Here is a 27,845-nt window from a genome sequence, read left to right on the forward strand (position 1 = left end):
ACTTGTAACTTATTTAGAGATATATGCATATTTATGCTATGTGTAAATATTTATGTATTTTCACTCATTTACTTGACATTTTATATGAATGTATATTTGGCTTCCCATTTATATGTATATCGTCCTATTAGCCAACGTGGTGTCGGTAATTTCCTGCAAAAACAGTGTTTATGTTTACATCAATATAATCTCGGCGTCCGGGTTTCGCGCATGCGCAGGTCAGGACGACCTCGTGACTTCCTGCCTCGCTCCCACAGATGACGCATAGCGTTCCAAGCGCGAGGAACGGGAAGTCACAACTTTACTGCAGAGGAAGTCTGTGGACCTGTGCACGCGCAATATCAACCCGTTGACGCAGCCATTTGAATCAGCTGTGCAGGGGATATTTAACCCCTTCACCCCCAAGGGTGGTTTGCACGTTCATGACCGGGCCAATTTTTACAATTCTGACCACTGTACCTTTATGAGGTCATAACTCTGGAACACTTCCATTGATCCCAGTGATTCTGACATTGTTTTCTCGTGACATATTGTACTTCATGTTAGTGGTAAAATTTCATTCAAATAACTTGCGTTTATTTGTGAAAAAAATGGAAATTTGGCAAAAATTTTGAAAATTTCGCAATTTTCCAACTTTGAATTTTTATGCCCTTAAATCACAGAGATACGGCACACAAAAAACTTGATAAGTAACATTTCCCACATGTTTACTTTACATCAGCACAATTTTGGAACCAAAATTTTTTTTTGGTTAGGAAGTTATAAGGGTTAAAAGTTGACCAGCGATTTCTCATTTTTGCAACACCATTTTATTTTTAGGACCACATCACATTTGAAGCCACTTTGAGGGGTCTATATGATAGAAAATACCCAAAAGTGACACCATTCTAAAAACTGCACCCCTTAAGGTGCTCAAAACCACATTCAAGAAGTTTATTAACCCATTAGGTGCGTCACAGGAATTTTTTTGAATATTTAAAAAGAAATGAACATCTAACTTTTTTTCACAAAAAAAATACTTCAGGTTCAATTTTTTTTATTTTACCAAGGGTAACAGGAGAAATTAGACTGCAAAAGTTATTGTGCAATTTGGCCTGAGTACGCTGATACCTGATTTGTGGGGGGGAACGACTGTTTCGGCGCATGGCAGAGCTCAGAATGGAAGGAGCGCAGTTTGACTTTTTCAATGCAAAATTGGCTGGAATTCAGATCGGACGCCATGTCACGTTTGGAGAGTCCCTGATGTACCTAAACAGTGGAAACCCCCTACAAGTGACCCCATTTTGGAAACTAGACCCCCCCAAGGAACTTATCTAGATATGTGGTGAGAACTTTGAACCCACAAGGGCTTTACGGAAGTTTATAACGTACAGCGGTACAATTAAAAAATCATATTTTTTCCACAAAAATGATCTTTTCACCCCAATTTTTATTTTCCCAAGGGTAACAGGACCCTAAAAGTTATTGTGCAATTTGTCCTGAGTACGCTGATACCCCACATGTGGGGGTAAACCACTATTTGGGCGCATGGCAGAGCTCGGAAGGGAAGCAATGCCATTTGACGTTTTTGGCTGGAATTGAGATCGGACACCATGTCGCATTTGGAAAACCCCTGATGTACCAAAACAGTGGAAATCCCCCACAAATGACACCATTTTGGAAACTAGACCCCCTAAGGAACTTATCTAGATGTGTGGTGAGCACTTTGACCCCCCCAGTGCTTCACAGAAGTTTATAATGCCCGGGCGTGAAAATAAATCGTATTTTTTCCACAAACATGATCTTTTAGTCACCATTTTTTTTATTTTCCCAAGGGTACCAGGAGAAATTGAACCCCAAAAGTTGTTGTCCAATTTGTCCTGAGTACGCTGACACCCCATATGTGGGAGAAAACTACTGTATGGACACACGTCGGGGCTCGGAAGGACAGCAGTGACGTTTTGGAATGCAGACTTTGATGGAATGGTCTGCGGGTGTCATGTGCGTTTGGAGAGCCCCTGATGTACCTAAACTATTGAAACTCCCCACAAGTGACCCCATTTTGGACACTAGACCCCCCACGGAACTTATCTAGATGTGTGGTGAGCACTTTGAACCCCCAAGTGCTTCACAGAAGTTTATAACACTCGGACGTGAAAATAAAAAAATCATTTTTTTCCACAAAAATGATATTTTTGCCCCCAATTTTTTATTTTCCTAAGGGTAACAGGAGAAATTGGACCCCAAAAATTGTTTTGCAACTTGTCCTGAGTAGGCTGATACCCTACATGTGGGGGTAAAACACTGTTTGGGCGCATGGCAGAGCTTGGAAGGGAAGGAGCACCATTTGACTTTTTCAACTCAGAATTGGCTGGAATTGAGATCAGACGCCATGTTGCATTTGGAGAGCCCCTGATGTGCCCAAACAGTGGAAACCCCCAATTATAACTCCAGCCCTAGCCCTAGCCCTAACCCTAAGGCTGTGTGCACACGCTGCGGATTTTGCTGCGGTTCCGGCTGCTGCGGACCACAGTACCATGATTCCCTATGGGAATCAAAAACCGCAGTGCAGACGGTGCGGAATTTTCCGCGCGGATTATCTGCGGTTTTCAATCCGCAGAAAGAATTGACATGTCAATTCTCCTGCGGTTTGCCATCTCCTCTATTGAGGAGATGAAAAACCGCAGGACAAAACCGCAGAGCAATCTGCAGGTAAAACCGCAGGTCTTTTGACCTGCGGTTTCACCTGCGGATTTTACAAAATCCGCGCGGATGAATCCGCACCTAATCCGCAGCGTGTGCACACAGCCTTACCCTAACGGGAAAATGGAGATAAAAACTTTTTTTTTTAGTTTTATTATTTTTCCCTAACTAAGGGGGTGATAACGGGGGGTTGATTTACTATTTATGGCGGTTTTTATTTTTGGCGGCTGTCACACGCTAAAAGACGCTTTTTATTGTAAAAATAGTTTTTGCATCACCACATTTTGAGAGCTATAATTTTTCCGTATTTTGACCCACTGAGTCATGTGAGGTCTTATTTTTTGCGGGACGAGTTGACGTTTTTATTGGTACCATTTTCGGGCACGTGACATTTTTTGATCGCTTTTTATTCCTATTTTTGGGACGCAGAATGAACAAAAACCAGCGTTTCATGAATTTCTTTTGGGGGGGTGCGTTTACACCGTTCCGCGTGCGGTAAAATTGATAAGGCGGTTTTATTCTTCGGGTCAGTACGGTTACAGCGATACCTCATTTAGGTCGTTTTTTTATGTTTTTGTCGGTTTTATGCAATGAAAACTATTTTATATAAAAAATAATTATTTTTGCATCGCTTTATTCTGTGAGCTATAACTTTTATTTTTTCGCTGATGATGCTGTGTGGTGGCTCGTTTTTTGCGGGACAAGATGACGTTTTCAGCGGTACCATGGATATTTATATGCGTCTTTTTGATCGCGCGTTATTACACTTTTTGTTTGGCGGTATGATAATAAATCATTATTTTTTGCTTTGTTTTTTATTTTTATTTTTTAAGGGGTTCGCTAAAAGGGTTAACTAATGGGACAGTTTTATAGGGCGGGTCATTACGGACGCGGCGATACCTAATATGTGTACTTTTATTGGTTTTTTTTTTTTTTTATTATTTTCAAAAAATGAATTTATTGGGGAATATTTTTTTTTTTACTAATTTATTTGGCGATTTTTTTTTTTTTTTTTTTTTTTTTTTTTTTTTTTTTTTTTTTTTTTTTTTTATTACATTTTTTTACACTTTTTTTTTTTTTTACTTTATTACATAGTCCCAGGTGGGACATCACTGTCCTGTGACAGATCGCTGATCTGTCACATCACAGATCACTGTGACAGATCAGCAATCTGTCACAGGCATTGAAGCAGACTTCCTCTTGCCTGCGCTTTGCAGGCACTGAGGAAGCCAGCTTCCTCGGGTCCCCGAAGGCCCCCGTCGCCATCTTGGATTCGGGGGCCTGGAGGATAGGAGCCCCCCGCAGCAGCGCTGCACATTGCGCTGCCGTGGGGGGCTCAGGGAAGCATGGAGGGAGCCCCCTCCCTGCTGATGCTTCCCTTTAACTCCCGGTACACCGCGATCATGTTTGATCGCGGTGTGCAAGGGGTTAACGTGTCGGGGGCGGTCCGTGACCGCCCCTGACACATAGTGCCGGGTGTCAGCTGTGATAATCAGCTGACACCCGGCCGCGATCAGCGGCGCTCACCACGTGGGCGCCGCTGATCGCGGTAGACGTACTATCCCGTCCACGGTACCCGGGCCCGTATGACCGTGGACGGGATAGTACGTCGGATGTCAGGAAGGGGTTAAAGCCGCACCTGTTTGAGGAAGCCTGTGAGGTGAAACAGCGCTGTCGGGGTGGCTGTGATAGACCAGACCCGTACCTGTAACATATGTAAGTTCAGGAGATCATTATGCCAATAGATGACTAGCGTTTTATATGCAGCAACATAATGAGATTTCAGTGGCTAGCAGCTTTTTATGCAGCAAGTGAATGAGCATTCCTAATGAAACCGAATCACACCTTTTTCTTCTTCTCTCAGTTGTGACTTGGTAGGTGCACTGAATATAGGACTGTGCTTTTTCAATACGGTGGCTAGCATTTATTTGCAGCAGACAACTATTGGCACCTTTTTTATGCACTTTTCCTGCATATTTTGCACACAAAATCAATTTGATTGCATTAAGCACTTTATTTTTCTGAGGTATAGGTGACTGGAATTTATATGAAATAAGTGAATGCTCATTCTGAGTGGCACTATACACCATTTTCTCCACAGTGGATTTTTGTGCATTTAATAAAAGGCTGTGCTTTTTTCAATAGGGTGGCTTGCATTTTATATGCAGCAGACAATTATTGGCACCTCCTTGCATGTAGCACTTTTTTCATTGTGAATTTTGCACATAATCTGTCTATTACATCAAGCATTTTATCATAATTTTTGCTATCTATTAAACAAGTTTTTTTATTACATGAGTTTCATGGTGTCTTCCTGTCATTTTTTCTGATATGGTTTCTGGTCTGTGTATTATCATTGCATTTTGTGCATATTCCCTTGTTTATTTTATGTATTGAGTAAATAATAAACTTTGAAGAAATTTTATTATCATGCTTTTTGCCTTTTTTTTTTTTTTTTGCCCTTTACTAATGGTAGTTATGGTTTATGAGTTTTGATGATGTGCCTGACTCAGTGGAAGTCAATGGCTGCAGATCTGCAAAAAGAATTGACATGCTGCGGAAAAAAAAATGTTGCAAATCTGCGCTGATTTTTCTGCAGCGTGTGCACAACAAACCCAAATTTCCCGTTCACTAACATTGGCTGTGCACTACACTGTGGATTTGATGCAAATCCGTGTGGCCAAAAACGCTGCGGATCCACATCTAAATCTGCAACGTGTGCACACAGCCTAAAAGTGACTATCTTTTAGATATTCATTAACCCCTTTCTGACATAAGACGTACTATCCCGTCCATGGGACCCGGGCCCCTATGCCCATGGACAGGATAGTACGTCTAGCGCCATCAGCGGCGCCCACGCCGGCACAATGTGTCAGGGGTGGTCTCGGACCGCCCCCGACAGGTTAACCCCTTGCACACTGCGATCAAACATGATCGGTGTACCGAGGGTTAAAGGGAAGCATTGGCAGGGAGGGGGCTACCTCCGTGCTTCCCTGAGCCCCCCCCACAGCAGTGCAATGCGCAGCGCTGCTGCAGTGGGCTCCTTCCCAGCAGGCCCCTGAATCCAAGATGGCGACGGGGCCTGCAGGGAGCTGACTTCCTCAGTGCCTGCAAAGCGCAGGCATGAGGAAGTCTGCAGCAGTGCCTGTGACAGATCGCTGATCTGTCACAGTGATCTTTGATGTGACAGATCAGCGATCTGTCACAGGACAGTGAGGTCCCACCTGGGACTATGTAATAAAGTTAAAAAAAGTGTTAAAATAATTTAAACAAAAATCGCCAATAAATCCATTTTTTTTGGAAATAAAACAAAACAATAAAAGTACACATATTAGGTATCGCCGCGTCCGTAACAACCTGCCCTATAAAACTGTCCCACTAGTTAACCCCTTTAACGAACCCCTTAAAAAATAAAAAAAACGAAGCAAAAAATTTTATCATACCGCCAAACAAAAACTTCAATAACGCGCGATCAAAAAGACGCATATAAATATCCATGGTACCGCTGAAAACGTCATCTTGTCTCACAAAAAAACGAGCCACCACACAGCATCATCAGGGAAAAAATAAAGTTATAGCTCGCAGAATAAAGCGATGCAAAATAATAATTATTTTTTTATATAAAATAGTTTTCATTGCATAAAACCGACAAAACCTAAAAGACCTAAGTGAGGTATCGCTGTAACCGTACTGACCCGCAGAATAAAACCGCTTTATCAATTTTATCGCACGCAGAATGGTGTAAACGCACCCCCCCCCCCCCCCCCCCCCCCAAAAGAAATTCTTGAAACTCTGGTTTTTGTTCATTCTGCGTCCCAAAAATCGGAATAAAAAGCGATAAAAAGTCACATGCCCGAAAATGGTACCAATAAAAACGTCAACTCATCCCGCAAAAAATAAGACCTCGCATGACTCGGTGGGTCAAAATACGGAAAAATTATAGCTCTCAATATGTGGTGATGCAAAAACTATTTTTACAATAAAAAGCATCTTTTAGCGTATGACAGCTGCCAAACATAAAAACCGCCATAAATAGTAAATCAAACCCCCCGTTCTCACCCCCTTAGTTAGGGAAAAATAATAAAATTAAAAGAAAATGTATTTATTTCCATTTTCCCGTTAGGGCCAAGGCTAGGGTTAGGGCTGAGATTAGGGTAAGGGGTGTGTTGGGGTTAGGGTTGGAGTTAGAATTGGGGGTTTCCACTGTTTGGGCACATCAGGTGCTCTCCAAATGCAACATGGCGTTTGATCTCAATTCCAGCCAATTCTGAGTTGAAAAAGTCAAATAGTGCTCCTTCCCTTCCAAGCTCTGCCATGCGCCCAAACAGTGTTTTACCCCCACATGTAGGGTATCAGCCTACTGATGACAAATTGCAAAACAACTTTTGGGGTCCAATTTCTCCTGTTACCCTTAGGAAAAGAAAAAATTGGGGGCAAAAATATCATTTTTGTGGAAAAAAAAATGATATTTTTATTTTCATGCCCGGGTGTTATAAACTTCTGTGAAGCACTTGGGGGTTTAAAGTGCTCACCACTCATCTAGATAAGTTCCGTGGGGGGTCTAGTGTCCAAAATGGGGTCTTTTGTGGGGGGTTTCCACTGTTTAGGTACACTAGGGGCTCTCCAAAGGCAACATGACACCCGCAGACCATTCCATCAAAGTCTGCATTTCAAAACGTCACTACTTCCCTTCCGAGCCCCCGACGTGTCCATACAGTAGTTTTCTCCCACATATGGGGTATCAGCATACTCAGGACAAATTGGACAACAACTTTTGGGGTCCAATTTCTCAAGGTACCCTTGGGAAAATAAAAAATATGAATTTTTGTTTTTTTCACGCCCGGGCATTATAAACTTCTGTGAAGCAGTGGGGGGTTCAAAGTGCTCACCACACATCTAAATAAGTTCCTTAGGGGGTCTAGTTTCCAAAATGGTGTCATTTGTGGGGGGTTTCCACTGTTTTGGTACATCAGGGGTTTTCCAATCGCGACATGGTGTCCGATCTGAATTCCAGCCAAAAACGTCAAATGGCGCTGCTTCCCTTCCGAGCTCTGCCATGCGCCCAAATAGTGGTTTACCCCTACATGTGGGGTATCAGCATACTCAGGACAAATTGCACAATAACTTTTAGGGTCCTGTTACCCTTGGGAAAATAAAAATTGGGGGTGAAAAGATCAGTTTTGTGGAAAAATGATTTTTTTAATTGTACCGCTGTACGTTATAAACTTCTGTGAAGCCCTTGTGGGTTCAAAGTTCTCACCACATATCTAGATAAGTTCCTTGGGGGGGTCTAGTTTCCAAAATGGGGTCACTTGTGGGGGGTTTCCACTGTTTAGGTACATCAGGGGCTCTCCAAACGTGACATGGCGTCCGATCTGAATTCCAGCCAATTTTGCATTGAAAAAGTCAGTGATTTCCCCCCCACATATCAGGTATCAGCGTACTCAGGACAAATTGCACAATAACTTTTGCAGTCCAATTTCTCCTGTTACCCTTGGTAAAATAAAAAAATTGAACCTGAAGTGGTTTTTTTTGTGAAAAAAAGTTAGATGTTCATTTTTTTTAAATATTCCAAAAATTCCTGTGACGCACCTGAAGGGTTAATAAACTTCTTGAAAGTGGTTTTGAGCACCTTAAGGGGTGCAGTTTTTAGAATGGTGTCACTTTTGGGTATTTTCTATCATATAGACCCCTCAAAGTGGCTTCAAATGTGATGTGGTCCGTAAAAATAAAATGGTGTTGCAAAAAACGAGAAATCGCTGGTCAATTTTTAACCCTTATAACTTCCTAACAAAAAAAATGTTGGTTCCAAAATTGTGCTGATGTAAAGTAAGCATGTGGGAAATGTTACTTATCAAGTTTTTTGTGTGCCGTATCTCTGTGATTTAAGAGCATAAAAATTCAAAGTTGGAAAATTGCAAAATATTCGCCAAATTTCCGTTTTTTCACAAATAAACGCAAGTTATTTGAAAGAAATTTTACCACTGTCATGAAGTACAATAGGTCATGAGAAAACAATGTCAGAATCACCGGGATCCATGGAAGTGTTCCAGAGTTATGACCTCATAAAGGGACAGTGGTCTGAATTGTAAAAATTGGCCCGGTCATGAACGTGCAAACCACCCTTGGGGGTGAAGGGGTTAACCCCTTGCCTACAATTGACGTAATATTCCGTCCATGTGCCCATGGACCTAATTACCATGGACGGAATATTACGTCATGCCCTTTAATGCGACATCGCGACTTAAGTCGCGGTGATCGCATTAAAATGCCGACGCCATCTTACCTCAGGATAGATGGCCTCGGCATCCCGGGCAGTCTCCGCCCTGGCCCGCCCCTCTCTGAGCTGTGATTGGCTGTTCTGAATTGAACAGCCAATCACAGCGCTTCTCTTTGCTTCAGCCAATCAGATTGGCTGAAACAACAGGATCCTAGGCTTGGATCGAGTACCGATGTACTCGATCCTAGGACCGGTGCCTGGCAACGCCAGGCACCAGAGAAAAGCCCCCAGATTGGCGCGGTCGCCGATCTAATCGATCGCAGCGGCGCAATATCGCCGCTGTGCCCTGCCGGTACCGGCCTGGATCGGTGCTGTAATAGCACCGATCCTAGGCCGGAGCCTAGGACAGGCCCAGCAGGGCCTGCAGGAAGTGGTTGGCGTGATCGATTAGATCGGCGATCGCGCCAGCCACAGGGCACAGCTGTGACCGCTCTGTGCCCTGCTGATGACCTGGCCATGACCTGCCAGTTACCATGGTCACCAGGCAGAGCAGGGATTGGTGGGATCGATGTAATCATTCGATCCCACCAATGACAGGTCACAGCAGCGATGTGACCGCACTGTGACCTGCCTCTGACCTGTCTAACCTGTCTGCAGGGGTCCTCACTCTAGCTGAGGATTCCTGCAGAGAGGTCGGACGCAGCAAGAGCTCCTGTGCTGGGTATTGTGGTGCCACAGCTTGTAGCATCACAATCCCTGAAGAAGAAAGAAAGATGCAACTGTATGTGTTAATTGATCACTGATCCCCTGCCCAATCTATCTTCACACCCCACCTATCTTCACCCCCCCTTTTGCACAGCCGCCGAGCGTTGATCGGTGACGCAGTTCACCGATCAACACTTGTGCTCGCTTTTATTTTTTTTTTACTCCGCACACACATCCCGTTTTTTCATTTCCCCCAGCCCCCCCCGTGCCACCTAACTACAACCCTAACTGACCCCTGCCCAATCTTTCTTTCTTCATCCACCCCAATCCCTCCATCCCCCTTCCCCCTATTTTACCCCCCTCCACCCCACTTTTGCGCCACCTCCGTGGCGTTGACTGGTGACGCAGTTCTCTCTTCATCCAAAACCCGCGTTCATCCTATACTAACTGGTCTCCTGTGGACGCAGTTGAAAAGACGAAGTTTTGGGGCCTGGTCCTCCACATGGGTATCCTGGAGAAGCCTGAAATTTTGCAATATTGGAGTGCTGATATTTTATACAACACTCCAGTGTTCCGAATGGTCATGGTCCAGGCGCGTTTTCAGGCCATCCTCAAGTTTCTGCATTATAACGATAATGCACAGTGTCTCGCACGAGATGACCCCAACTTTGACCGTCTGTTCAAAGTTCGGCTGGTCATCGAACACTTCAACAAAAAGTTTGCTGAAGTGTACGTGCCCCAAAGGAACATCTGCGTGGATGAGTCCTTGGTCCATTTTAAGGGCAGGCTCGGATTCCGTCAATACCTGCCCAGTAAGAGGGCCAGGTACGGAATCAAACTCTATAAGCTGTGTGAGAGTACCTCAGGCTACACCCACAGGTTTAGAGTGTACGAAGGAAAGGACACCAGGATTGAACCCCCTGAGTGTCCTCCTGACCTGGGAGTGAGTGGGAAAATTGTGTGGGATTTGGTGCACCCACTGCTGGATAAAGGTTATCACCTCTACACTGATAACTTTTATACCAGTGTCCCACTCTACAAAGCCCTCTTTGCGCGAGGTACCGCAGCTTGCGGTACTGTCCGCAAAAATCAGAGAGGCCTCCCGAAGACGCTACTTGGGCAGATGCTCAGAAAAGGTGAGAGCAGGGCCCAATGTAGCGACCACCTGCTGGTGGTCAAGTACAAGGACAAGAGGGATGTCTTTCTCTTGACCACCATACACGGTGATGGCAGCGCCCTCAGCACTGTATGGGGTATCTCGGCACAGGTCAGCAAACCTGAATGTGTGCTGGGGTACAATAAAAACATGGGGGGGGCGTTGATCGCTCTGATCAACTCCTCCAACCGTACAATGCTTTGAGAAAGGCCAAGGTGTGGTACAAAAAGCTGGCTGTGCACATCGTCCAATTGGCAATGCACAACGCATTCCTATTGTCACAATGTGCATGCCCCAGCGATACGTCGTACCTTCAGTTTCAGGAGGTAGTGGTTAAGGCCCTGATGTTTGGCACTCTGGAAGGAGCGGGCCCCAGAACTTTCGGAACTGAAGGTGCTCGTATTGTTCCAGGTCAGCATTTCCCGGGGGAGGTCCCGCAAACTGGAAAAAGAGGTAAATCGCAAAAAAGGTGCCGAGTGTGTTACAAAAACGGAATACGCAAGGACACCATTTATCAATGCGACACCTGCCCTGAAAAACCTGGCCTGTGTATGAAGGATTGCTTCAAATTGTACCACACCTCAATGCACTACTAAATTTCTTTAACATTAACATTCGGAAACATTAGATTAGTTGGGGCACATCTAGCTAAGTTCCTTGGGGGTCTAGTTTCCAAATCAATGTCACTTGTGGGTTTTTTTTTTTTTTTTTTTGTTTTTTTTTTACTGTTTAGGCACATCAGGGGCTCTGCAAATGGAAAATGACGCCCGCAGACCATTCCATCTAAGTCTACATTTCAAAACGTCACTCCCTTCCGACCCTGACGTGTGCCTAAACAGTTTTTTCCCACATATGGGGTACCAGCGTACTCAGGACAAATTGGAAAACAACTTTTGGGGTCCAATTTCTCCTGTTACGCTTGGGAAAATTGAAAATTGGGGACTAAACGATCATTTTTGTGGGCACAAAATAGGATTTATTATTTTCACGCCTGGGCAGTATAAACTTTAGTGAAACACTTGGGGGTTCAAAGTTCTCACCACATATCTATATAAGTTCCTTAGGGGGTCTATTTTCCAAAATGGGGTCACTTGTGGGGGGTTTCCACTGTTTGGGCACATTGGGGGCTCGTCAAACGCAACATGGCGTCCAATCTCAATTCCAGCCAATTTTAGGTTTAAAAAGTCAAGCGGCGCTGCTTCTCTTCCGAGCCCTGCTGTGCGCCCAAACGGTGGTCCCCCCCCCCCCCCCCACATATAAGGTATCAGCGTACTCGGGACAAATTGGACAACAAGTTTTGGGGTCCAATTTCTCCTGTTACCCTTGGAAAAATTAAAAAATTGTTGCTAACAGATCATTTTTGTGACTAAAAAGTTAAATGTTATTTTTTTCCTTCCATGTTGCTTCTGCTCCTGTGAAGCACTTGAATGGTTAATAATCTTCTAGAATGTAGTTTTGAGTAGCTTGAGGGGTGAAGTTTTTAGAATGGTGTCATTTTTGGGTATTTTCTGCCATATAGACCCCTCAAAGTGACTTCAAATGTGAGGTGGTCCCTAAAAAAAAAAAAAAAAAAAAAAAGTTTTGTAAATTTTGTTGTAAAAATGAGAAATCGCTGGTCAACTTTTAACCCTTATAACTTCCTAACAAAAAAAAATTTGTTTCCAAACTTGTGCTGATGTAAAGTAGACATGTGGGAAATGTTATTTATTAACTATTTTCTGTCATGTAACTCTCTGGTTTAAGGGCATAAAAATTCAAAGTTTGAAAATCGCAAAATATTCTAAACTTTCGCCATATTTCAGTTTTTTTCATAAATGCAAGTTATAGCGAAGAAATTTTATCACTAAAGTGAAGTACAATATGTCACGAGAAAACAATGTCAGAATCACCTAGATCCGTTGAAGCGTTCCAGAGTTATTACCTCTTAAAGGGACAGTGGTCAGAATTGTAAAAATTGGCCCGGGAGTTAACGTGCAAACCACCCTTGGTAGTGAAGGGGTTAAAGGGGTTTTCCCATGAACAAAGTTAACTTTAATCAAAATTGCAATGAATAGATCTTTGAGTAATAATAATTTCCACAATTAGATGTGTTTAAAGGAAATGTTCCTGTACTGAGAGAATCTTATAAATGTGCCCCTGCTGTGTACTGTGTAATGGCTGTGTCTGATGGTGCAGGATCATGGTCTAATCACATCACAGCTCCTGGAAGGGGAGCAAGCAAAAGAGCGGATACAGACAGGGCAGCACAAGATCACAAATCATTCATTCTTTTGCGTAAAACATGACAAAACAAGCAAGGAAATGTTTTGCCTCACAAAAAGAAGCAGCGATCTCATGTTTTCCTGTCCTTTAGTTTAGAGTATAATATGGTTAGTCATTTTTATTCAGGCAGCATTGTAATGACACAGTATTTTTAAGGACATGGTGTCACGATGTTCTACAGAAGTCAGGAAAAAAAAAGGAAGTCTGTAGAGGCAAGCCCTGGCTGTGAAAAGTAACCATGGTGTCAACCAAGACCAGATGAAGGAAGGATGAGAAGAACTGCAATCAGAGAAGATGTTATCCATAAGGTACCTAGGTATATGGGTCCTTTTAAATGGGCCAATCCCAACTCTTAAATGACTACCGATGAGCTAAATGAAATCGATCAGCAGCTGTTTAAAAGTCTGTTTAGACAGGCTATGACCACACTTTCATATGCACAGAGCGATTGGTATGATGACTGTCCTGTTGCCAGGGCTGCCACTAGGAATTTCAGGGCCCCATACTGGCAAAATTTTCAGGGCCCCCTTGAGACTCAGTCTAGGCTCCACCCCAGCCCCGCCTCCACCCCTCGAACTGTCCACAGTCTTGGAAAAACTCCTTCTCACCAATCACACATTAACAGTTCCCATCACCAGATCACACAAAGTATAGCTGGCAGTTTTTGTTTTGGCCAAAAGATTTTTTAAGCCGCCACCACGACAAGGTAGACTCTTTTGGCCAGGCCCTACTCTACTCTTACCTATTAAACATTTGTTAAAATATCCAATACTATTTAAGTATATTTTTAATTTTTCAATTTTTAAAATTACCAATATCACATACAAGGGACAAATGCCACTGCACTGAGGTAAGTGATGGGGAGCCATTTATATGACTCCCCTATTACTTTTCTCAGTCAGGTTGTAATAAAGACACAGTAAAAATAAAATCCTTTCTTCCAAAGGCTCACACGTTGTCATCTGTTTGACAGCGTGGGAACCACAGCACTCTGACCGGCGGTAACTTGAAAGCTTACCGCCGATCAGAGCCTGTGTTTCTCGCACTGTTACACAGATGACAGAGTGGGAAAAACACGTTGATTGGGGCCCCCCATTCATTTGAATGGGGTCTGGGTTGATCACTGTATTACCTGCACACAGACACTGCATATTAAGTACAGATCTGTGTATAATGGCACTTATTGTGATATTAGTATTGTGATTTTTTATTAATGATCAGTTTTGTAGTATTCAGTCACTGTGATGTTAATATGTTGTCCAGCCATGGTGTGGCGGTTTTGTTCCTTGTATGTGCTATTATTTGGTCACTATGTGGTTTTGTCATGGTGTGGTGGAATTTGTTCCTTGTACGTGGTATTATTGGTCACCATGTGGTGGTAGTATGTGATCTGGACATGTTGCGGTGGTATTTGTCCCTTGCATGTGATTATTCGGTCACTGGCTCACTCCAGTTATTTCAAGCGCGTACTCACGGGCGAATGATAATGACGTCATACGCTGGCGACGTGCATGCTGATGTCAGCTGCCAACTCCGATTGGCTGGCGTCTTTTAACTATTGCCGTGCGGGCCCACACGCCAATAGTTTAACTGAATTTGCATCTCGGATGCAGGTTCAGTTTCTGCACTGGCAAAATCCTGTCACTAGGGCCCGGTGAGGCCGATGCGGGCCCCCTCTGCTCATCGGGCCCCATACGCCAGTCAGGGCAGTAATGCTCTGATGGTGGCCCTGCCTGTGGCAGCACATGTTTACACAATGAACTACTGCCAAGAATGATGATGTTAAGCCCAATAAACAAATGTTTTCCTCGTGTATCGGGTGATTGACAGCATGTTTAACTAGGCAGAAAATCAATTTCTGACTATTATACACTGTGTAAATGTCCCTTAAAGAGTTACTAAAATTCTGGGAGATTTTGTTAATGTTTTAGACACATTAAATCTTTGCAGATTTGAAGGTCGTCCAGTTCCGAGACCCCATCAATCGCTTAAAGAACCTATCAGAGGAGCATAGCTCAGGAAGCAGGAGAGCATATACACAGCGCAGATCTGATGCAGCAGCAAGTGATAGTCCTGTCTTCTGAGCTGTATATGGAGCGCCTGGGGCGCGCGCGGCGGCGTGCGTGAGAGCACGCGTGCGGTGCAGGACCGTGGGATACTTGGTACAGGGCCCGTCGAATTCAACGGGGGACGGTGTCGCGGCGACCTGGTCCGTGGCCCTGGGGCGTCCATTAAATAAAAGTGATGGAAGGGGAAAAGTTGTTGGTGATGTGTTAAAAATGAAGATTAAGTTTATAGATGACTAAATACGTGACGCCACCTGTGGTATTCTGGTCAAAGGCGACCAGCGCTGCGGTGTTGTTCCCCTGAGACTGTTGATGTGGCGCAGCTGAGGTGAAAAAGCTCTCCACAGGTAGAGCAATAGTCCCAGGGCAAAGATGTTAGATTAATAGTCAAGATGGCTGTGAACGTTGGGGTGCAGAGAAATGAGAGGAGGACACAGAGGTGCAGGTTCTTTACCTTTTATTGGCAATTGGTTGCAATCTGGAGTACCACATAGAGGTGATTGAATGAGTCTGGCTCACCTGGAGGCATTCAGGGGATCCACCTTGCCAGGTGGGGATTTTGGACCTTCCTTCTGCACTTTGTGTGTGGTTCTCCGCTGTTTATAACTATGCTGCGACCCTCAATTGCGTGATGATTTCACTAACCTGTATGGCTGTCAACATGAGCCTATTCCACGGGTATCATCCTTTTCACCGTCAGCCCCGGGCTCCTTATCTGCTGCCGTGCCCTCAGGTGTTCAATGTCGCACAGGAATTTACAATCCTCTGTACTTTCAGATTCGGTGATCAGGACATACAGCTCGTGACCACCAAGGACTCTGGCGTCCCTTTCTCTCTATTAGCACTTCGCTCTGGGGTCTGCTATAAGCAGTTTTTAGCTTCCCTGGAGCCTCTTGTATCAGCTCCCTCTCTTGAACTGACTGGATCTTCCAGAAAGATCTTGTCATTTTCCTCACAGCTGCTCCCGTTTCCATGACAACCCCCTCAGTTCACTTCTAGCTGACTCGCCAACCCCTTCTGCTGGCCCGAATTTATAAGGCAGCTCCCTTTTCTGACCTGCAGCAGGAATTGTGATTTAATCTGTTACCTGGCATGGGGGTCCCCTTCTGCCTCCAAGCATGACTTCACCTCTTAGAGGGAGGCAATGTCACTGTGACAACTGGACTCTGGGGTGTCACATATACTTCTGAAAGAATGAGTAATCAGTGGGGATCTTGAGTCCCAGAACATGTCACCTGACAAAGTAACATTTTGCTTGTACAATGAGTGATCAACAGCCTGTTTAGTTAGACCAATAATTGGTTTCTGATTATCTTCCGCAGTGTAGAGATTTTTTTTTTTTTTTAATGTTTTTGGACCATTATTTAAAGCAGACAGGTGGGGAACCCAGTCCTGAGACCCCCACTGATAGCATAAAAGCACCTGTAGAAGAGCGCACCACTAGAGACAGGAGGGCATACATACAGCTCAGAGTGGATGCGGTGCAAGGTCATAGTCTTCTGATCTACGAACTTCTAAGATGTTCTTGGGTCCCACCAAGTCCTCCTGGGAGACTTCAGCTCAGGAGAACAAGGAGCATAACACAGTGCGAAGTAGAAGCAGGGCAAAAACATAGTCCTGTTAATGTGTATCCATGTACTGATGATGGTTCTGGTGATGTAATGATGTACTAACAGTCATTCTGGTGATGTCAGACGTAGTGCATTCCAGAAAACTGATGCAGCAGGAGAAAAGTCTTGGAGACAGTAATGGGAGGTTCAGGTTATGGAGGATGTTAATCTTATATCAGTGGCAGAGCAGAGAACAGATAGGGTGATATGCAGAGATGAGGGAGGAGATGTAGGGTGGTGCAGATCTGTGGAAAATTTTGTAAGTGAGAGAAATAAGTTTGTATTATATTCTGTAGCAGATGGACAACCAGTGCAATGACGGGCACAAGGTGAAATACAACCCTGGTTGCAGCAATCAGCACGGATTGGAGAGGAGAAAGTTTGGTTATAGGGAGACCGATAGTAGAGAGTTGCAGTAGTCCAGACAAGAGTGCAAAAAATCCTACTGTAGCCCTTATTCAGTGTCAAAGGTGAGAAAAGGTCAGATTATGGAGATTTTTTTTTTTGAGATGCAGTTAACATGAACAAGTGACGTGAGTGATTGAAGGGAATAAAGAAAGTTCTATCTCCATTATGACCCATAGACAGTGAGTGTGCTGCTTGGGAGTTATGGTTGAACCATTGCAATATTGGGTAGAAGTCAGTTATTAGAGGGAGAAAACAAAAGAAGTTCAATTTTAGAGATTCAGTCTCAGCTAGAGTGAGTATATGATGTTAGCGACAGAAGACAGGGTGGGGATGATGTCAAGATATGTATATAATTGGGTGTTATCAGCAAAGAGGTAATTCTGAAAACCAAATCTGCTGATGGTTTGTCCAATAGGTGCAGTGTATAGAATATGGTAGATTGGCTCACTCAGTTGCACATTGAGGTAGACACAGGAACACTGTCATTTTAAGTCTTCCACTGGTTTATTAAGAGTACTGCATAAACCGTTGAAATGTTAGCAAAACAAATACGGCCTTCTCGGCCTAACAAGAAAACAAAAACATAACATATGGCACAGTCCTTATTCCTACGGGAATCCATCTGCTTCTGGAACAAACACAAACGTTCATTAACATGAAAACACAGCTCCACAGCTTCTATCTCCAGGCCCACCCCACACTGAATGATCTAGAAGGCTGGTTATTTATCCTCTGAACTCCTCCAACCCTACAGCTGTTGAATCAACCTAGCCTTAAACATGGCTGATTAACCCCTCTCAGCTCCATGAGCTGGAGCTAAAATCCTCAGTGCTACATATCTCTCTCCAGTACTTTGCCAGTGACTTTGTCACAAGAGGGAAGAGGAGGGAGCCTAGCATTGAGCCTTGAGGAACCACGATGGTAAGGGGAAGTGTTATGATTAGGTCACTGAGGTGGATAGCCGGGGAATAAGCTAGGCAACCAGAAAACCAGAAAGGTTGGTAGCTAAGTGGATTGTAGACCCCTAAAACTAACAACACAGCTAGAATTAGCCATGGGACGTACCTATGATGCCCTAGACACATCGGCACAGCCAAAGAGTTAACTAAGCCTAAAGCAAGAAAGGGGAAAGCTAAACTGCCCTAGAGTAGAACCCCAAAGGAATAGCCCCCCCAAACATATATTGCCGGTGAGACAAGATGAGGCACAAACAGTCAGAAAATAGAGTAAGCAAATGATGGGGCCCAAACTGTTTAGATAGGACAGGAAAGGATACTGTCTGCAATCACGCAAAAAACCCTAAGAAAAATCCAACACGTCTGATATGCAAAAATACTGAGGCCACATGACCTCTCCCCCACTAGATCAGAATTCTGGTGTGAACTGGAAGCAAAACAAAAGATACTGATCTAACAGGGGACTAGCAATACTGAACAGACAGACACAAGTTGTGGCATATGGAACGGGGTCCAGCATTGGTCCCAGCAGGGAACAATGCTGAAGCCACACAGCAAAGCAGAGAAATGAAAAAAAATTCCAGCAAACAACTTATCTGAACAATGCAGGACCAAGCAGGGGGCAAGCAGACTTCAAAATGCACAGGATGAAAACCAAATCACCAGCAACAACTGAGGGAAACTTGCTCACTTAAATTCTCCCAGTCTGTAACACCTGACCTCCAATCATCCTCTTCAGGTGATTGACTTCTGTCAACCCGACCACCTCCATTACCTGCAGCAACCACCAGAGGGAGCCCAAACTCAGAAGTTAGGTCTAAAGTGTTCACAACAGGGAAGAGGAGCTAGCAAAAGATAATAGGAGAACCAAGAAAAACCAGTATCCTTGAGGCCAATTGAGTGGAGCATAGTGAGGAGGACCTGGTGATCCTCAGTGTCAAATGCAGGACAGAGGTCCAGGAGAATCAGCAGGGAGTAGTGGCCATTTGATTTTGCTGTTAGTAGATCATTAGCAGGGGCTGGCTGGCACTTTCAGCCTGGGGGCAATCACAAGACAGTGTCCCTTGAATTGTAGTGGCCCACCTCTGCCCTGCTTATCACTGGCTGCTGCATTAAAGCAGCAGAGATAACAAGCTTTAAAGACAGGCTGGTACATAGATATGGGAACAGAACAGAGTTTGCTGCATAGATATGGGAGCAGAACCAAGCTTACTGCCTACATAAGTACTGTGACAGAAGCAAGCTGACTACGTAGACATGAGAACAGAAACAAGATTACTACGTAGATAAGGTAACTGAAAAGAGCATACTACACAGATGTGGGAGCAGAATCAAGCTAACTACAGAGATAAGAGAGCAGAACAAAGCTTACTACAGAAATAAGGGAGCAGAATCTAACTTTATTACAGAGATATGGGAGCAGAAAAGAGCTTACTACAGATAAGGGAGCAGAACTGAGCTTACTACAGAGATATGAGAGCAGAACCTAGCTTACTACAGAGATAAGGGAGCAGAACTGAGCTTACTATAAAGCTATGGGAGCATAACCGTGCTTTCGAGAGAGATACAGTAGCAGAATCGAGCTTACTAAGGAGATATGGAAACTGAAAGGAGCTTACTACAGAGATATGGGAGCAGAACCGAGCTTACTAGAGATATGGGAGCAGAACAGAGCTTACTACAGAGATATGGGAGAAGAACCAAGCTTAGTACAGAACTATAGGAACAGAAAGGAGCTTACTACAGAGATATGAGAGCAGAACAGAGGTTACTACAGAGATAGTGGAGCTGAACAGAGTTTACTAGAGATGTAAGGAAGCAGAACCGAGCTTACTAGAGAGATATGGCAGCAGAACCAAGCTTACTACAGTGATAAGAGAGTAGAACTGAGCTTAATACAGAGATATCAAACCAGAAACAAGCTTATTACAGGGATAAGGGAGCAGAACTGGAACACCCCCAGTGCAGTGGGGGGATTTACTCAGAACCGGGCCAGTGTCTCAAAGAGGAAGTGTCGTGGTGGCAGTGACCCAGTCCGTGGCCCTGGGTCCATGTAAAATAAGGGGATTGATGCTGAATAAAGTTTGTGTAGATAAGTTTGTGACACCACCTGTGGTATCTGGTCAGAAGGGGACCAGTGCTGCAGTGCAGATCCTCTGGGACAGGTGGTGTGATGCAGCAGAGATGTAATAGCTCTCCACAGGCAGAGCTGTAGTCCCAGGGGCAGTTGGAGCAGATGTTAAGGTAGATGGTGTAGTGTTTAGGCACAGAGATGTAGCAGTGCTGAGTAGGTGACTCAGGAAGAAGGCAGAGACACAGCTGAATGCAGTTCCAAAGTTTTACTCACATTTCTGGCATACACAGGTGCCCGCTTCAGTGCAGTGTCCTCCATGTGAGGGGCTCAGCCAACTCCCAGGCAGATGGAGCACACCTTTCCAGCACTCCCTTCTTTATGTGCCTTTTCTGAACGTCTCCTTACTAGCGCTATTCTGAAGTTATGAATTACACTCAAGTTCCTCTCTCTTGCTGTTACTTAGAACTCCACTCGCATGACAGGCAGCTGTAGCCTAATTCAGGGACTCCTTACAATCATGTCCCAACTCGCACACATTGCTACTGTGTCGTCGAGTCTTAGTTGGGAATAAAGTGGTCTCAAGTTCTATTCCTCCGGTTTCTGCTGTAGAACCATTAGTAGTCTCACAGCCTCGGATACCGGCGCCCCGGCCTTTGGCACGTAAACATAGGGATGAGCTCTGCTCTAGCTCCAATCCCCAGCTCTCCTCCTCACGTTCCATCCTTTTCTATCTTTCTTCTGAAGAACTGATCTTTCTCTTCCTTTCCTTGCCAGCAGCTCCAGCTCACAGGAGGCTGCTGCATATATGTCCTCTCTCTTCTTTCCCCTCTGGGGAACTAACTAACTCCCTATTAACTCTCCCACTCTTTAGTGCAGCCTAAGCTCCACCCACCTCCCAGCACCCTTCATGAACCAAGCAGGGGCCATAGAGGGAGCTCTGCTGTTCTAAGATGTCTGTGCTGGGTGCAAGTGCTGGAGTCTGGTCAGGTGTCCCCATCTTACCTGAGGAGTGGGGCACCACACCTCAGGAGGAGGTGCAGTACCTCTGTGGTCACTGAACCCTCTGGGGCGCTACAGAACCAAGCTTATTAAAGAGACATAAGACCAGAACCGAGCTTACCATAGAGGTATCAGATCAGAACTGGGAATACTACAGAAATAAGGAAGCAGAACCAAGCTTACTGAAAAGATAAGGGAGCAGAACCGAACTTAATAGAGAGATTTGGGAGCAAAACCACGCTTACTACAGGGATATGGCAGCAGCACTGAGCTTAGCGCAGAAATATAGGCACTGAAGGAGGTTTACTACAGAGATATGGGAGCAGAACCAAGCTTACTACAGAGATATGGGAGCAGAACAGTGCTTACTACAGAGATATGGGCGCTAAAACGAGTTTAGTAGAGAGATAAAGAAGCAGAAAAGAGCTTACTACAGAGGTAAGGGTGCAGAACCGAGCTTACTACAGAGATATGGAAGCAGAACTGAGCTTACTACAGAGACATAAGACCAGAACTGAGCTTACCACAGAGATATCAAACCAGAACTGATACTATTACAGAAATAAGGGAGCAGAACCAAGCTTACTACAGAGATATGGGAGCAGAACAGAGCTTACTACAGAGTTATGGGCGCTAAATCGAGTTTACTAGAGAGATGAAGAAGCAGAAAAGAGCTTACTAGAGAGATATATGAGCAGAACCGAGCTTACTACATAGATAAGGGAGCAGAACCGAGCTTACTACAGAGATATGGGTGCAGAACCGAGCTTACTACTGTACAGAGATATGGGAGCAGAACTGAGCTTGCTACAGAGATATGGGAGCAGAACCTAGCTAACTGCAGAGATATGGGAGCAGAACCGAGCTTACTAAGATATGGGTGCAGAACCGAGCTTGGTACATATATATGGGTGCAGAACCGAGCTTGGTACATATATATGGGTGCAGAACCGAGCTTACTACAGAGATATGGGAGCAGAGCCAAGTTTACTACAGAGATAAGAGAGCAGAACCAAGCATACTACCGAGATATAAGACCAGAACCGAGCTTACTACAAAAATAAGGGAGCAGAACCAACCTTACTACAGAGATAAGGGAGCAGAACCGAGGCTACTACAGAGATAAGGAAGCAGAACCGAGCTTACTACCGTGATAAGGAAACAGAACAGAGCTTACTACAGAGACAAGTGGAGCGCCCGGCGGCATGAGGGCGTGAGAGCACACGCGCAGTGCAGGCAGGGCCTTGGGGTACTCGGTATCGGGCTCGTCGACTTCAACGGGAGATGGTGTCACGGTGGCGGCGACCCGGTCCGTGGCCCTGGGGCGTCCATTAAATAAAAATTATGAAAGGGGATGGGGAAAAGTTGTTGTTGAAGTGTGGTAAAAATGAAGATAAAGTTTATAGCTTAAATACGTGACGCCACCAGTGGTATTCTGGTCAGAGGTGACCAGCGCTGCGGTGTTGTTCCCCTGAGACTGTTGATGTGGCATAGGTAGAGCAATAGTCCCAGAGCAAAGGTCTTAGATTAATAGTCAAAATGGCTGTAAACGTTGGGGTGCAGAGAAATGAGAGGACACAGACGTGCATTTTTTTTTTCCTTTTAATGGCAATTGGTTGCAATCCGGAGTACTACATACAGGTGCTGGAATGAGTCCGGCTCGCCTGGAGGCATTCAGGGGATCCACCTTGCCAGGTGGGGGTTTAGGACCTTCCTTCTGCACTTTGTGTGTGGGTCTCCACTGTTTATAACTAAGCTGCGATCCTCAACTGCGTGCTGACTTCACTTACCTGTACGGCTGTCAGCATGAGTCTATTCCACGGGTACCGTCCTTTTCACCGTCATTCCCGGGCTCCTTATCTGCTGCCGTGCCCTCAGGTGTTCAATGTCGCACAGGAATTTACAATTCCCTGTACTTTCAGATTCGGCGATCGGGACATACAGCTCCTGACCACCAAGGACTCTGGCGTCCCTTTTCTCTCTATTAGCGCTTCGCTCTGGGGTATGCTATACGCAGTGTTTTTTTTTTTTTTTTTGCTTCCCAAGAGCCTCTCCATCTCTGTTCGTGTCCGTTCCCTTTTCACAGAGCAGCTCTCCCTCTCTTGAACTGACTGGATCTTCCAGAAAGATCTCTTTACCTCACGTTTAACTGTCTTGTCATTTCCTCACAGCTGCTCTCGTTTCCATGACAACCCCCTCAGCTCACTTCTAGCTGACTCACCAACCACCGCTGCTGGCCAGAATTTATAAGGCGGCTCCCTTTTCTGACCTGCAGCAGGAATTGTGATTTAATCTGTTACCTGGCATGGGGGTCCCCTTCTGCCTCCAAGCATGACTTCACCTCATAGAGGGAGGCAATGTCATTGTGGCAACTGGACTCTGGGGTGTCACACAAGGGAGCAGAACCAAGTTTACTACAGAGATATCAGACCAGAACCGAACTTGCTACAGAAATAAGGGAGCAAAACGAAGCTTACTGCAGAGATAAGGGAACAGAACAGAGCTTACGAAGTCTACTACATAGATACGGGAACAATACCAATCTTACGGCATATACAATTGTGGCCAAAAGTATTGACACCCCTGCAATTTTGTCAGATAATACTCAGTTTTTTCCTGAAAATTATTGCAAACACAAATTCTTTGTTATTATCTTCATTTAATTTGTCTTAAATGAAAAACACAAATTGTCCTAAAGGCAAATTGGATATAATTCCACACCAAACATAAAAGAGTGTGGACAAAAGTATTGGCACTGTTTGAAAAATCATGTGATGCTTCTCTAATTTGTGTAATTAACAGCACCTGTAACTGGTGGCACCTAACAGGTGTTGGCAATAACTAAATCACACTTGCCAGATGACATGGATTAAAGTTGACTCAACCTCTGTCCTGTGTCCTTGTGTGTACCACATTGAGCATGGAGAAAAGAAAGAAGACCAAAGAACTGTCTGAGGACTTGAGAAACCAAATTGTGAGTAAGCATGAGCAATCTCAAGGCTACAAGTCCATCTCCAAAGACCTGAATGTTCCTGTGTCTACCGTGCGCAGTGTCATCAAGAAGTTGAAAGCCCATGGCACTGTGGCTAACCTCCCTAGATGTGGACGGAAAAGAAAAATTGACAAGAGATTTCAACGCAAGATTGTGCGGATGTTGGATAAAGAACCTCGACTAACATCCAAACAAGTTCAAGCTGCCCTGCAGTCCGAGGGTGCAACAGTGTCAACCCGTACTATCTGTCGGCGTCTGAATGAAAAGGGACTGTATGGTAGGAGACCCAGGAAGACTCCACTTCTTACCCCGAGACATAAAAAAGCCAGGCTGGAATTTGCCAAAACTTGCCTAAAACATTTTGGAAGAATGTTCTCTGGTCAGATGAGACAAAAGTAGAGCTTTTTGGGCAAAGGCATCAACATAGTTTACAGGAGGAAAAAAAGGCATTCAAAGAAAAAAAAAACACGGTGCCTACAGTCAAACATGGCGGAGGTTCCCTGATGTTTTGGGGTTGCTTTGCTGCCTCTGGCACTTGACTGCTTGACCGTGTGCATAGCATTATGAAGTCTGAAGACTACCAACAAATTTTGCAGCATAATGTAGGGCCCAGTGTGAGAAAGCTGGATCTCCCTCAGAGGTCATGGGTCTTCCAGCAGGACAATGACCCAAAACACAATTCAAAAAGCACTAGAAAATGGTTTGAGAGAAAGGACTGGAGACTTCTAAGGTGGCCAGCAGTGAGTCCAGACCTGAATCCCATAGAACACCTGTGGAGAGATCTAAAAATGGCAGTTTGGAGAAGGCACCCTTCTAATATCAGGGACCTGGAGCAGTTTGCCAAAGAAGAATGGTCTAAAATTCCAGCAGAGCATTGTAAGAAACTCATTGATGGTTACCGGAAGCGGTTGGTCGCAGTTATTTTGGCTAAAGGTTGTGCAACCAAGTATTAGGCTGAGGGTGCCAATACTTTTGTCTGGCCCATTTTTGGAGTTTTGTGTGAAATTGATCAATGTTTTGCTTTTTGCTTCATTCTCTTTTGTGTTTTTTCATTTAAGACAAATTAAATGAAGATAATACCAAAGAATTTGTGTTTGCATAATTTTCAGGAAGAAACTGAGCATTATCTGACAGAATTGCAGGGGTGTCAATACTTTTGGCCACAACTGTATATGGTACCAGAATCTAGATTACTACATTGATACAGTACCAGAACCAAGTTTACTGCTAAGATATGGTACCATATCTGAGCTTACCTACAAATATACAACTCCAGAAACACGGACATGTAAACACACAGTATGGCAGGGGCGTTGCTAGGGTCCTAAACTATCAGGGGTCCAAGTGCCAAAGTGCACGTTTCCCCATATGACCCCCTCCCCCCCCCCCCCCCCCCCCGCCATCGCGATTTAAAATAGCATCTGTACATATCTAATAACAGTATACCAATGTTGCTAGCCAACAATGCAAAGACCAATATTATCAAAATGACTACTATAAAAAACCAAAACAATTTGGCTACACAATGTCCACTACCATCACCACTACACAGCGAATACATAATATGACCATTACCTCTACATAACGATACGATACACTTTATTGATCCCGAGGGAAATTATGGTATCATAGCAGCATTACAACAGTATTAGGCCATGTGCACACGATGCAGATATCCGGCGGATCCGCAGCGGATTTTACCGCGCAGAAATGTTGCATATCCACATTGTGATGTACAGTAGCATGTTAGTCTATTGAAAAAAAAAAACCGCTGTGCAGACGCTGCGGATTTTTCCGTGCGGTTTTCTTGTGGTTCAAAATATGCAGCATGTCACTTCTTTTGTGCAGTTTTCCACCTGCTCCATTCTCCAAATCCGCTGGGGAAAACCACACAAAAACCGCAAGAAAAACAGGAAGAAATCCGCAGGAAAAATGCAGGTCATTTGACCTGCGGATTTCTTCAATTCTGTGTGGAAAAATTTGCAGGGCTCAAAAGTACGTCTGCACGTAGCCTTACAAACAAAACATTACAAACAGCATTACATAGAGTAATTACTAGACACCGATCTTGCACATGATTAACCACAATACGTAACAAACAAAGGTACACAAATTTCTGATCATTTCCCTTAGTGCGCCAGCCCTAGGTCATAGCCATCTTTCACCCTTAGTGAATTGTTATACATCCCCATAGCAGTAGGCACAAACGATTTCCTGAATTTCTCCTTCTTGCACCTTAGTAGGATTAGATGGCTGCTGAATGTGCCCTTCTGATTCAAGAACAGCTCGTATAGTGAGTGTGTATTTTTGATTATAGCCTTGCACTTTTTTTTTTTTTTTTTTAATCCTATCCTCCACTACCTCCTCAAAAGAGTCAAAACACTCTATACAAAGACCAATGATACCACCATACACCTTCTACTACATAATGGCTGAAACACATTAAGCTGTTACTAAATTAAAAAAAAACTCTACTAAAAAGAGCAATATTACCACCTCACAGTAACCGTATATTGGTAGATAACAATCCCGCAGAACATACACATGATTATAGTAGTTATATATACTAACTTACACATGATGTTGTTTCGATTTGGGTTGTTCACTTTTCCAACTGGCCCAGACCCCCATTACCACTTCTCAAGCCAAAGCTTGACTGCACAGATTACAACAAAAACACATTTCCAGCGACCTCGCAATCTATTTCCAAACTACAAAAACTCCCCACTCTGTGTGCACTTGCGGTGTGTAACACTGACCCCAATATTTAAAAATCGTGCCATTATTAGGATTACTCACTCCCAAAGAAATGAAAGTGTCCCATAGAAAGTATTAATGCCCCTACTGTGCAAAGGCCTGTATTCTAGATTGTGTCCCTTTCTGGCAGCAAATACCGTTGAGTGTCCACTTAAAGTTAGAAGAATATTTAGAATTGAGAGTCATCAGTGGTTGATAGCTTTTTAATGGTTAACTGAAAAGATGGTAACACATTGCAAGCTTTCGAGACTACTCAGGTCTCTTCATTTAGTCATTAAAAGGTATTAACCACTGAGGACTCTCAATTCTGAATATTCTATCTACTGGCTAACACGGTATAAAGATATATATCTTTCCTGCACTTAAAGTTAATAATACCCCCCAACAAAATTAAATAATGGAACCTGAGTACCCCTATCAAAACTAATATTGTCCCCATTTATAACAAATAACGTCCTCTGAGTTCCTGCACAGCTCTGTATACACAGAATGATGGTCCTACAGCCCCCAATACACAATATGATGGTCCTCAAAGCCCTTTATTATACATTGAGAACTCCAGAGTTCCCCATATAGATAGTAAAATGGCTACATAGACCCTATATACAATATGATGCCCCTATATATAGTTTGAAGGTCCTCACTACCCTATATGTGTGTGTGTGTGTAATATATATACACTACCGTTCCAAAGTTTAGGGTCACTTAGAAATTTCCTTATTTTTGAAAGAAAAGCAGAGGTTTTTTTCCAATGAAGATAACATTAAATGGTTCAGAAATACACTCTATACATTGTTAATGTGGTAAATGACTATTCTAGCTTCAAACGTCTGGTTTGTAATGCAATATGTTCATAGGTGTATAGAGGCCCATTTCCAACAACCATCACTCCAGTGTTCTTATGGTACTTTGTGTTTGCTAACTGTGTAAGAAGGCTAATGGATGGTTGGAATACCCT

At 44.1% G+C, this 27,845-nt stretch overlaps 1 protein-coding gene across 1 annotated transcript in view; it reads left to right on the plus strand.

Annotated features, from left to right (window-relative positions):
• FGF1 (fibroblast growth factor 1) overlaps positions 1 to 27,845 on the plus strand; it is a 598,188-nt gene that overhangs the window by 22,356 nt on the left and 547,987 nt on the right. The gene's annotated exons all lie outside the window — the stretch shown is intronic.

The sequence above is a fragment of the Dendrobates tinctorius genome, unplaced genomic scaffold (assembly GCF_039654945.1).
Source record: "Dendrobates tinctorius isolate UK_male_01 unplaced genomic scaffold, ASM3965494v1 ptg000001l, whole genome shotgun sequence".
NCBI classification, from domain to species: domain Eukaryota; kingdom Metazoa; phylum Chordata; class Amphibia; order Anura; family Dendrobatidae; genus Dendrobates; species Dendrobates tinctorius.